Consider the following 13,099-nt stretch of genomic DNA (forward strand, 5'->3'; position numbering starts at 1 on the left):
TATTAATTTAAAATAATCAGAAAATGAGTCCATGAATGTTAGAAACAATTTCTATACGCACAAGCTACTTTTTCAACAAAAAACATTGGACACGAATTCTTTCAAAAGAGAATTTGACAGTTGTTTGTAAAAAAGGATTTTAAAAATATTCTTTCATGGGATGTGAGCATCGCTAACAACGTCACCATTTGCTGCCCATCCAAAATTACCCTAGAGCAGGGATAGGAAGTGAATCGGGAAGTGGGATTAAATGAAAACGAAGGAGCTCAGGCGGAAAACAATTCCACAAAGATTAAATGGAAAAGTAACCTGTTTTTGTGCTGTAACACCCTATCAGCACAAAATCCATGCGAGTATTTAAGTTCAGTACTGAGGGAGTGTTGCATCAGAAGTGTTTACTTTTGGATGAGGTCCCGTCTGACCTACATTACAACAGTGACTACATTTAGAAAATACTTCATTGAATGTAAAGCCTTTTGAGATAAACTGAGGTTGTGAAAAGCGCTATATAAATGCAAGTTCTTTCTTTCTAGCTGGTAACAGCAAACTATCAGTTGCTTATTATGCCAGTTTGGTACATGGTAAAGAATGATTGAGAGCCATGCCTTTCAGACCAATATTGATATCCAAAGAAAGTACATAATGATCAACTCTGGGATATTTGCACAAGTAAAGATTAGGAAAATATAACAGATTCATTGGAAATGGCCACCTGATTGAACCAAATAGCTAACTAGCTAAGTCCAGAGCAGTGGATGTTATGTTCTCATGTTATTATTTATGTTGAAATTGAACCTCATGAAAAATTTATATCCTAATACTGTACATAAATTGGTTAAAAAAAAAGCAGAAACATTTCATAATGCAGAATGCAAATGCCAAAGTGTCCCAGAAACATCCTGTGGATTATCTCGGTGTCCCATGTCCCAGTATCTCTTTATGTTTGACACTGATGTGGCACAATCTTTAACATTGCCCTAATATGCTGTGTAATGTTGCCGGTTTAGTCGCAGTGGTAGAATCGTTTGGACAAGGAATGTATGCCATGTATGTGCTGTGCGGCGACAGTATAACTCCAACCGGTAAAGAAAGACCTTGCATTTATACAGCAGCTTTGACAATCTCAGGATGTGCTGAAGTGCTTCACAGGCAATGATTAACCTCTGATAGGTAGTCACTGTTGTTATGTCGGTAAACACGGTAGCCTTTACACAGTGGAATGAATGATCAGGTACTCTGTTTTGTTAATGCTGGCTGAGGGATGAACGCTGGGAAAACTCTTTGCTATTTTTCAAATAAGTGCCTTGGATCTTTTACATAAATCTTTACAGGCAAACGATCGATATAATGTCAAATCAAAATCACAGCACCTCTGAAAATGCAGCACCCCCTCAGTGATGCACTGAATTGTCAAACTAGATTTTGTGTCTAGGTCCAGGGATAGGGCTTGAATCCATGACCCTTTGATTACATAGGTATGAGTGTTACTGCCGAGTGAAGGTGGACACTTTGGGGGGAACCTTTGGGAACCGTGGTGGGTGGGAGGCAAAAAATCTGTTTCCTGATGGCACTGTTGGAATTTTGTTCTCCCAACTTTCAAGGTGGGTCGAGTTTCCCAACAAACAGTGTCGGGAACCCAATTTGCATGTATTAGCATCTCATGGATGCTCATTAAAAGATCACCTCACTGGAATTACGCTCCCCCTCCAAATTAAGTTCCCCGCAAGCGTGTAATGCGAATGTTCAGTTTTACAACTGTATATAAGTGAGTGCACTTGGTGAGCTTCACTTCATCCATGACTTTGAGGTCTGTAGATGTTGCTTTTGCCTTCCTGTTGACCATTCACAGTCCACAGCCTCTTTTATTTCAGGTGCCGGTAGCACAAGCTGCGCCTAGTGGAGGGGGGTGTGCGGTGGGAGAAGGACCCGAAGGGTGGGGTAGAGGCAGGACTGGATGGGGGAAGGACCAGAGTGAAAGGGTAAGACAGAGACTGGACTGGTGTGGGTGGGTGGGTGGGAGGGGCAGAAGGAACTGAGAGGAAGGGTGAGACAGAGGCACAACTAGATGGGGGTAGGGCCAGAGGGCAAGGGTGAGACAGAGGCAGGAATAGGTGTGGGATGATCTAGCAGGAAAGGGCAGGATGGAGGCAGGACTAATAGGGAGAAAGGATGGTTTAGTAGCACTTTAATGAGGTTCAATTTCAACATAAATAATAACATGAAAACATAACATCCACTGCTCTGGACTTAGCTAGTTAGCTATTTGGTTCAATCAGGTGGTCATTTCCAATGAATCTGTCATATTTTCCTAATCTTTACTTGTGCAAATATCCCAGAGTTGATCATTATGTACTTTCTTTGGATATCAATATTGGTCTGAAAGGCATGGCTCTCAATCATTCTTTACCATGTGCCAAACTGGCATAATAAGCAACTGATAGTTTGCTGTTACCAGCTAGAAAGAAAGAACTTGCATTTATATAGCGCTTTTCACAACCTCAGTTTATCTCAAAAGGCTTTACATCTAGTGGTGAAGGGTGGGAGATTGTCCAGGGCATGTTTAAAAGACTGTCCGGGGTATATTTAAGAGACTGTCTGGGGAGTGAAGCCAGACTGTCCAGGGGACATGTTAGAGGCTTCAGTATAGCGTGCATGTCTTGGTTCTGGTTTTGAGGGCAGGAAGGCTTCTCTGTGCAGTGACCATCCTAGAGAAATGTGCCGAAAAGGTGTGGTTCGTGATTTACTGCAATTGGTCCTGGAGGTTGGAAAGATGGTACTAGGACACAGAGGGCACAGTTACGTTAGGGGCAGCAGTTGAACCTGGTACAGCGGAGGTTTGAGTCTCATGGTGGGGGTGGTAGTGGTCTGAATTGTGGCGGTGGGGGTCTCTGAAAGTGAGACTGCAGCTGGCCTTGAGAATAGAGGGCTTAGGTTCATGAGGGGCAGTACTGAAGGGAATGGGGGAGAACAGGAGTATCAGCATAAATAATAATAGGGTCAAGGGTAACGGGGAGAGTAAATGGTCATAGGAAGGAGAGGATTTCAGAGCCAGTGACTATGGTGGATGACGGGAGGAACTTGGTGTGTGACAGGAGGAGGTTGGAAGATGCTGGAAGCATTCACGTATTGTATACAAACCATCTCCGAGTTCCGAAAGTAATGATGCAGTTCGAAAAAGCTACAGAGAAAAACGATATGGAAGGGGTCTCCAAGCGAGTGGAAGGAGTTAATGAGTCTTCTTTTGGGCCTATTGATTATTTGTTCAAGCCAGGGAGAACTAGGCTCAGCTGAGTGTGGTTTTAAAGATTCAAATGCCCATTGAAGGAGCATTGCTCGCTGATTAAAGCCTTGCATTCGAGTGAGAATCCATGAAGATTTGGAGCTGGCGTTGAATAGGTGTGATTGGCCAATGCTCCTGACAGAGGCAGGAAAGAAGGGATGGAGGTGAATTCATCTAAGGGTCACAGCTGCTGAGCAGCAGCTAGATGCACACTCCAAACCTCCATGCTCTCAGCTAAATGGTCATGGCTGACAAGGTATAATGCAGAAAGTCTTTCCATCATGTCACAGATATGGTCTCTCTATAGATTGTCTAGGGTTATGGAGGCAAGCTGACAACTGCCTGATGGAGGGTTCTCGCACATGGTTGTCATCACCTGGGTCAATGTGTAATGTCTCCATGCGCAGTGATGTATGAAGGGGAGGAACCCCTGTGGTCTTTTAGGATGTCCTTCACCTGGAAGAGGTGTGCTGGGGCTGACCTTCCTAGACAGAGGCCAAGGCAAGGGCCTAGCACTGGCCTGCTGAATTGGAAATGGAGAGAAACCTGTTAAGGATATGCTCAATAAGTGTATCAAATTGATTTGTTCAGAGATACAAAGAGGCATTGAGGATGCAGGCCGCAGGCAACCCTGCCTTGGTTCTGGCTCTTATACAAGTAAGGAGAAGAAGGGCCTGTCGTAGATTGGCACAGGTCCAGGAGGAGCAGCAGCCGGAGTAGCAAAAGGGAGCGGGGCCCCAAGAAGTCCAAGGTGCTCCCAAAGAGGGGCAAATGCAATGACAAACATTGGCCCGACCAGTGGTATACTGCAGGCAGTGCTCATGTATGGAAATGAGTGAAAGACAATACCACAGGCCCCTTTGCTTGTCCAGGGGAATGGTAGCTTTGCAAGCTTCTCCTGGACGAATTGTGACTGTAAGGACTTGGAGGGCATCCTGTGCCAGTGGCATTTAGGGTAACCACCACATTGAACTTCTTTGCCAGCAGTTCCTTCTAGGGCTACACTGGAGACCTGTGTGGCATCTCCCAATGGGCGGCACATAAATGCATACAGGAGGTCACAAATGTCCTGTTCACTATAGCTCACCAATATGTCCAGTTCCGCATGGGTGCCTAAAACCAGGCTGCCAGAGCAGAGGGATATGCAGTGATATCTGGTTTCCTGCAAGTTCAGGGCACCAACGACTTCACACATGTGGCCTTAAGAGCTCCCTGGCAGCAGCCTGTAAGATTCATCAATCGCAAAGGATTTCACTCTTTGAACTTCCAGCTAATTTGTGATCACAGAAGACAAATCCTGCACGTTTGTGCTACGTACCCAGGGAACTCTCCCAGCTCTTACATTTTGAGCCACTGGCAGGTGCCACAGCTCTTTGAGGGATCTCAGTGATTACAGGCCTTGCACCTCAGGGACAAGGGATACCCCCAGAAGACATGGCTGGTGACACCAGTTTGTCACCCTCATGGTGCTGCTGAGGAGAGGTCCGTGATAGAACAGACAATAGGCCGCCTGAAGATGTGTTTCAGATGTTTGGACTGCTCTGGCAGGGCTCTGCAATACTCAGCACAGAGAATGTCCAGGATCATCATTGTCTGCTGTGCCCTGCACAACCCAGCATTGCAAAGGGGGAATGCCTTGCCTGAGGGAGACATGTGGAGCAAGTTCTCTCCTCCAACGAGGAGGACATTGAAGGGAATGGAGTTGGTGAGTGCAAGGATGTCAATGAGTCACATGAAGAGGCCATAGCAAGGGTACAACATGGCAGACATGCCTGCGACAATTTGATAGCTACCAGATTCCAGGGGGAGTAATGTGCCAACACATTTTCACAATTGTTTGGTTTTCTTGCCTTTGCTAGCTGGAAGACCCCAGCACCTTTTTGTTCACTGACATTATTTCTCTCCAAAGTTCCATGTTTTCTTAGAGCTTAATGAATTATCAGTACTCACCTACTGCCCTGATGTTGGTTTTATTATTTGAATGTGCTAAACCAGGGTTAAATGCATAGCCTTGGTGATACATGGACCGCTGTAGAACCTGAACAGCACTCCCTTCTCCCATGGCCTTAGGCAACTTTGATTTTACCATGCCCTCACCAAGTCAGTGCACACAGCAGTTTATCAGTGGTTTAACCTCATATTTAGCCAAGGATGCACTCCTGTCACCCTGACATCTGCTCCCAAAGGGAGGCTAACTATACAGATCACTCTCTCAGGTATAACCAGATGGATGGGTCAACAGGGAGCAGCAGTATGAGAGAGCCATATGTCCCCTCGACATCGCTCCTCAATGCAGATTGATGAGGCATGACCATGCTCCTGACCCCTGATTGTGACTCATCATCACAAACCCAGAACTCTTGATGTCCTTATCATGACATGAAGTTTTGAGGTTTCTTTGTAGTGTCCTCACTGAGAGTGCTTCACTTGGACTATGGGTTGCTGAGGTGCAACCAATCGGGACGCTGCAATCATCAAAATCCTTAATCCTTAAAGGCCTAGATGGCCTTTGCAAGACCATGAGCCATCATTTTGGACACACCAGCCAAGGTGGAAACGTTTCCTCTGCGTGGGCCCTGCAGATGCCTGAGCGATCTGGCTATGTATCACATTGATAGCATCACAGTCCTCAAAACAGTCCAGCACATAAGCCCATACTCTCTCCTAAGTCACTAAAAGCCCTGTCATGCATTGAGTTTTAACGCAATTTGAATGCTAACCCTTTACCCAAGGCCTATTGACACCCTTGATAAGGAGGTGAGCAGATCAACCAACTCTCCATGTGAGGTCTGGCAAAGGTTTCAGCTAGATGCACACACACCTCTCAAATCCTACACTTAAACCCCTCTTGCAGTTAAGGCTAATGTGCCTGTTGTATCATTATTTGCCTCGTTCAGCTGCATGGTCGCTGAAATTGACAAATCACCAAGGGAGGTCATTTAACATTGAACATGCCCCACATCTTCCTCCAGGCAGTTAGGAGAGCCTCTGGATATCGATTATTATGATTACAGTGTCCACTACAGTCTCTCACCCCTCAAACTGCTATTCACAAAGAACCTTGGAGCACACGTAGCTGATTTAAGTCCCCACAAGTAGCCATGCCACCCACACACAACTGACTTCAGGGCAACAGCAGCAGGAGATGGTATGAGCTCGATGAACACATCTCCCGAAGCCAAAGCATGGTGAGCAGTGAGAATTGGCTGACAGGAGTATTGGCCAGGCAGCAAACCGACAACTGATGCCTAATCTTGCACTTCTGGGATCATAAACTAATCACTCTGATGATAATGTGGGAGAGCTGAGTCAATAGAAGTTCCTGCTCGGAATCAGATGGGGTCCAGCATCCTGGAGCCTGAAGTGACCACAAGACTTTGAAGCAACTCTTAGAAAAATGGAATTCATAAGACTTGCAAATGGTTAATTCAAAATATATTTACAAATGTGCAGACTATATCCAATAAGCATAAACCTTTGCCACCTGTGCTCATTCAATACTGGCACTACTTAATTTTCATACTCTACCTTTACATCTCGGTGCAGCCCTGACATCCACAGCAGAGATGGAGGCAGCCTGCTGACCACTATGCCCTGTTGACTGAGATGACTTTGGCAGGTGTCACTTGGTTGCCCGAGGCTCAGAGGGTCCCTGCCTGCTTAGAGTCTCCTGCTGAGGTGCAGGTGCACTCTCCTCAGCCCGACCTGCTGGGGATGATGGGGTCACAGGCAGAGGGAAGGTGGAACAGCAGGGCACCTTTGTAGGGTCCTGGGTTGATGGCCCCGGGGTGCCTGGTTGGTACTCCTCCTCCCTGTGGGAGGCCAATGGCAGCTCCCTGACTCTTTGATGAGAAGGGGCACCTGCACAGAAGTTGATGTGCCCCATCCCTCTCTCACTCAGCCACTGCTGCACTGCACCGATGGCTAGACTGATGGAGTTAAAGTCCGAGTGCACCTCCAGCAGAAACTGTGCATTCTGCTGGACCTGGGTCTCCAAGGCAGCTGCCACCCTTTCCATGGAGGCAGCCAAGAGCCCACATGACAGAGCCATAACCTCAGACAGAATGTGGACGGTCTCCTCCAGCCTTTGGTCCAGTCTGCAGATGGCCTCTGGCAATGCTGTCTGATGTTCCCTTGCCTGACTCTGCATCTCCAAGAGGTCTCGTAGGGCCAAGAGCAGGAACTCGTCATCTGATTCAGGCTCAGCATGGGCCTGGTCTCCAGCAGTCCTCCGAGTGTCAAAGACCTCGGCTTTCACTGCCACCACCGTTCTGGACCCGTATCTGTGATGTGCTCACCAGGTTGTGGCACCCACCGAGGTGCATATATCTGCACTGGTGGATGGTGCAAGTGAAGACTGTGACAGTGCTTCCCCTGAGGAGACTGGGGCTTCCTCTTCAGAGGCGGGCTGGGGACTGTAGCTGCAGTATGTCCTGGTGGGTGTCTGCCCCTTCTTTCTTGCCCGTACCTGGAACAGGGAAAAGAGAGATTTAGTGATTGACTAAGCAGGCTCGTACATTAAGGATCACTCACAGTCAGTATATTGGAGCTGGAGACTGGATGCATCCTCACTTGGTTCATAGTCTTATGCACAGGCACGATCACACTCTTCACCAGCAACTTCTGCAGCTTGTTCCTCAAAGCTGCTGAGCAGATGAATTTCTGCTGTTCCCCATCTGGTCTTGGCTCACTCGCTTGTTGTGCACTATCTTGTCCTGCAGAATGACAGAGGGATTGATTGTAAGGCCATTGGGTGAATGAGCAGTTTAGGAGCCTATTGTAGCTGCTGAGACCACACCCCCCGCCACCCCCCCCCCCCCCCCCCCCCGCCCCCCAGTAAGTGATTAAGAAACCGTTTGTCCAGCAACTAATATGAGATGGAGAGCTTAAAGTGGCTGGCACTCATTCAGTGGTGATGTCCCATCTGCCAGTTGGGTGTGACATCACAGTGCACTCTAACCCTTACACTGCCTGATTCTCTTATGAGAGCGTCAGTTTGCAGTAAGTAGACAGCTCACTTACCCTGGTGGAGTGCAGCAGATCCTTCTTCCTTTTCCTGCTCTGCTGGCCAGTTCTAACCGCCCCTGTGGCCTCCTCCCAGGCTGTCACGGTCAGATGGAAGGGCCTCCTGCTCCCATCCCACAGAAACAGGACCTCCCTCCTTTCCTGGAGGGCCTGGAGGGGTGTCTCTTGGGGAGCATCGCTGAATCATGGGGCTGAAGGTTGCTTTTCTCTTTTTGACATTGCATTTGAAGCCTAGTATGGAGCTCCTGGCCTGCAGTGATTGAATGGCTGTCCACCTGCCCTATAAATATGGTGCCCAGACCTTCGACCCCATGAAGTAACGGTGGGGTGGGTGACTTCCTGCCCGCATCACCATGAGGTTCACCGTACTCCGCATGGATGCATAATTAATGAACTGAACAGCGTAAGGTCACACGTGTTCAGCTGAATCACTCTAACTACGTTTTGCCCGCCAAACTTAGACTTCAGAGCAGAAGATTCCATGCTATATGTTTAAACTTAAACATAAAAATGAAAAGTACTTAGACAACCTGCTGAACTGGCTTTAATATCCAATATTAAATATAGCATTGGTAACTAGCAAACAGAGATGGATATGTACATCTACATTTCAAGATTCAGTGTTGCAAAATATGGAATGCTTCACGAATTTGCGTGTCATCCTTGCACAGGGGCCATGCTAATCTTCTCTGTATCGTTGCAATTTTAGTATATGTGCTGCCGAAGCGAGCACCACACTTCAAGATTCATGTGAACTCGTCAGCATTCCCTCATTAGCGAGTATTTAATTAGACAGTGTGACCACAGCTGCCCTTTCACAGCACTCTCTAACAGGTTTCCGATAGTAATTGACCTGGTGTAACTTGAGCACCATGACATACCTCTGCATAACTTAACAAGGAAGCATAATGTTTTAGATTCCCACCGTATTCCCTGTACATGTGAGGCAAGAAATTGTGAGGTTATGTTGCCGACACAGAGCCTTGCTAAATATGAATGCAGGTAAGAGATATACCATGCCCTCACAGAGCCTCACAATGCCTACCCATAATTGGCATCTTTCAGGCACCCTGAGTTGAACTATTGCAGTTAAATACATTTTTGGGGGCATTTGCTGTTTATTAAACTCCCCTCTTAATAGTCTGTCAGTGAACTTATGAATCGGAGGTATTACCCTCTTCCTATTGAAAAGAAATAACTTAGAATCATAGAATCAAACAGCACAGAAGGAGGCCATTTGCCAATTATGCCTGTGTTGACACTTTGAAAGAGCTATCCTATAAGTCCCACTTCCCCTGCTCTTTTTCCATAGCCTTATAAATTATTTCCCTTCAAGTATGGATTCAACTATTTTTTACTGATGAATCTGCTTCCACTATTATTTCAGGCAGTGCATCCCAAATCAGAATTTGTATTGATACAGCACCTTTCACAACCTCAGAAAAACAGCATCAACAACTTGAAACATCGCAAAGCACTTCACAGGCAATTGACTGCTTTTGGAGTGAAATCACTGTTGTAGCATTGGAAATGCAGCAGCCAATTTGTGCACAGCAATCTCCCAAAATAGCCTTGTGATAATGACCAGGTATTCTATTCAAATGAAGTCGGTTGAGGGGCAAACATTGGCCAGGAGATTGAGGGGTAATTCCCCTACTCTTCTTCAAAATAGTGCCATGGGGTCTTTTACATCCACCAAAAAGGGAAGACTCCTCAGTGGTAGCATTCTTGCTTCAGAATCAGAAGATTGTGGGTTCAAGTCTCAACTCTCAATTAAAATGTCATGGGTTCAAGTTCAACTCCAGAGATTTGAGTATATAATCTAGGCTGATACTACAACGTAGTACAGATGTGAGCTCTGTACTATTAGAGGTGTTTTCTTTTGGATGAGATGTCCACCCTCTCACGTGGATGTAAACGTTCCCATTGCATTATTTCAAAGAACAGCATGGGATTTTTACCCAGTGTCCTGGCCAATATATATCCCTCTACCAACATTAGTAAAGAAGATTATTTGTATTTTTTTACCTCATTGTTGTAAGTGAGACCTTACTGTGCGCAAATTGGCTGTTGTGTTTCCTGCATTGCAGCAGTGATTACACTTCAACAGTCCTTCATTGGTTGCAAAGCACTTTGGGATGTCCTCAGCTTGTGAAAGGTACTATATAAATGCAAGTTATTTAGCTTTGCAGCATATCATCAGCACCTCTCAATGTTTAAAAAAAATAGTACAGATGCAATTAACTCGATGAAGAATACTTATTATGTTAATTGCATGTTAATTGTGTTTTATTGTATGCAGGTGGGCATTAACTGTGGATTCACTTGAGCCCCATAAATAGACACAGACTAAAACTATAGTTATTTGGGTAAGGAAGTGCATGCTTGTAATGTATAACTCTGTAATTAAATACATAAGTGTTGCAAAGATTGGATCCAGTTCTATCCTCCACCAACTGGCTTTCTGCAGTAGAACATGATAGCAGAGAATAATTGCACAAAAGTGAAGATTGAAAGCTAAAACAACAAAGGCAGAAAGCTGCAATCCTAGTAGCCATTGTGAAAAATGGTAGAAAGCAAGAGTAAATTGTCTGGGTATGATTATTCTCTGACATTCTTGGAGTTTGAACAATATGACCAGTGGAAGAATGAAATGGATATGTGGACATGGGTTACTTCCTACCAAAAAGGAAACATGGAGTTAAGTATTTTGTGAGCTAGATGCCTATCAATTGGATAATGATGAAGGTTTGGACTTTCTATTAGAGTTAATGGATGAAATTTACCAGAAAGGTGATCTGTTAAATGCCTCTGAGTTATGGTCAGACTTTGATCGATTCCAGAAAACAAATGTTCAATCCATGGAAGAATACATCATGGACTTAACAGATTGCAAAAAGGATGGATGAAATTCTACCTGTGGATACCTGGATCAGTACTAGCATTTAAATTGCTGGATTGTGCTAAGGTGTCTCATTTGGACAGGATCATGGATCTATCTGGTTACAGTTCTAGTAGAAAAAGAACCTGTTGGATCGCTACATACTACCTTGGGGAAAAACCCAGGCAAAACAGTCATTTACTTCAGTCTTTGTGGAACAAATAGGACATTGCATGGTAACACATTGAGGGCTCAACGACTGCCAAATTTCAAAATGGTCCAGATAATGGACACAGGCATCAATACAATTGAAAAGTTAATGACAGGCAGAATGAGGATGAAAACACCTTTAGCAGATATGGCTATTACAGCAGGAGACAGAATTGGAACAGCAATAATAGGCAAATGAGTCCTATAAATGCCCAAGGAAAAGCTAATATGTGCTTCAGTTGGGGCTCGAAGTATCATTGTGTAATGAATTGTCCAAAGCAGGGTCCTCAAAATGATAATTAACCTAAATAATTCTAAGGAAGAGGATGAAACTAATGATGAATTCAAACAAATTATACCAGTCACAAGGCATTTTAGTCCTATGAAGAATGTGTTAGTCGAGGACTCATTTAACTGTGTAGTGCTAGATAGTACTTGCACTTCAGTGGTATTTGGAACAGATGAGAAAAAATGTTAACTTGTAACACTAAATAGTTAGTATCAATACAATATTAAGAATATAAAAGTATTACTTGCTTTAGGTTTGGTGATGACAACACATGGAAGTCACTTAAGAGAGTTGTAATTCCATGTAAAATAGGTGGAGTAAACCATTTGACAAGAACTGATGTATTCTCTAGAGAGATACCTATGCTGTTGAGTAAATCTTCTTTGAAAAAGACAGAAATAAACCTTGACATGGAGCATGATAAGGCAATTATTTCTGAAAAGTCATAGGTCTGCAGTATATCCACCGAAGATGTCATTGTAACCCCTTAACAAGACCTGGAGAGTGTTAGACAAGTTTTAATGGCATCAGATGGAGGAGTCAGAGAGAGGAAAAAGCAAATTTTCTTAAAACTATAAAGAAAATTTTCTCACCCTACTTGTCAAAATTAAAAGTCCTGCTAAAAGATACGGGTGTAATTGATGAAAGCTATAGAAGGTGAACAGAGGAGGTTAGTGAAAAGTGTGAAATCTATAAAAAGTTTTGGATGATGCCGCCGCTTCCTATTGTAGTCCTTTCATTAGCGCGTAACTTTAACAAGGTAGTTGCCATGGATCTAAAGGTATGAGGCAAAGACAGAAATATTTTCATTTTACATTTTGTAAACCTGGCAACCAGATTTAGTCTTTCTGTAACAATACTTAGTAAGGACAAGGTTATTATGGACAAAACCATGGATAAATGGACAGGAACCAGACTTGGGGCACCAGCAGAGTTTCTGACTGATAATGGAGGAGAATTTGGCAATGTTGAGTTCAGAGTTCAGTGTGAAAACATGAGTGAAATTCCTTTCAGCAATGGACTCTGATAGGAATCATGTGGTGATTGATGAAATGCTGCATGAAATTTTAGCTGGTCAGCCAGACTGCAAGTTGACAACCACCTTGGCAGAAGCAGTTCATATTAAAAAATCACTCCAGATGGATAGAGGGCATAGTCCATATTAATTAGCCTATAGGTGAAGTCCTAAAATGCCTTCTCTGCTGTACAATAGTCTTCCTGCTCTAGAATGTGCAACAATAAGTTCCAATTTTTCTACACATTTAAATGCTTTATATGCAGCAAGATGGGCTTTCATAAATGCTGAGTGCTCAGAGAAAATTCAAAATTTAATCCAGGATATTTGGTGTATGATAAAAGAGGGGGTCAGAAGGCCTTGGTTATAGATTACTCATTGTAAGCAGGCCTGGGTTTT

The 13,099-nt window shown here is 44.4% G+C and overlaps 1 non-coding gene across 1 annotated transcript; it reads right to left on the reverse strand.

Moving 5' to 3' along the window:
* Nucleotides 1-8,931: 8,931 nt before the first annotated feature.
* On the reverse strand, nt 8,932-9,038 carry LOC144692076 (U6 spliceosomal RNA). Its single transcript, XR_013579261.1, has one exon. It is a non-coding gene; the product is annotated as a U6 spliceosomal RNA (small nuclear RNA).
* Nucleotides 9,039-13,099: the final 4,061 nt, after the last annotated feature.

This window comes from Cetorhinus maximus, chromosome 16 (assembly GCF_964194155.1).
Source record: "Cetorhinus maximus chromosome 16, sCetMax3.hap1.1, whole genome shotgun sequence".
Classification (NCBI taxonomy): domain Eukaryota; kingdom Metazoa; phylum Chordata; class Chondrichthyes; order Lamniformes; family Cetorhinidae; genus Cetorhinus; species Cetorhinus maximus.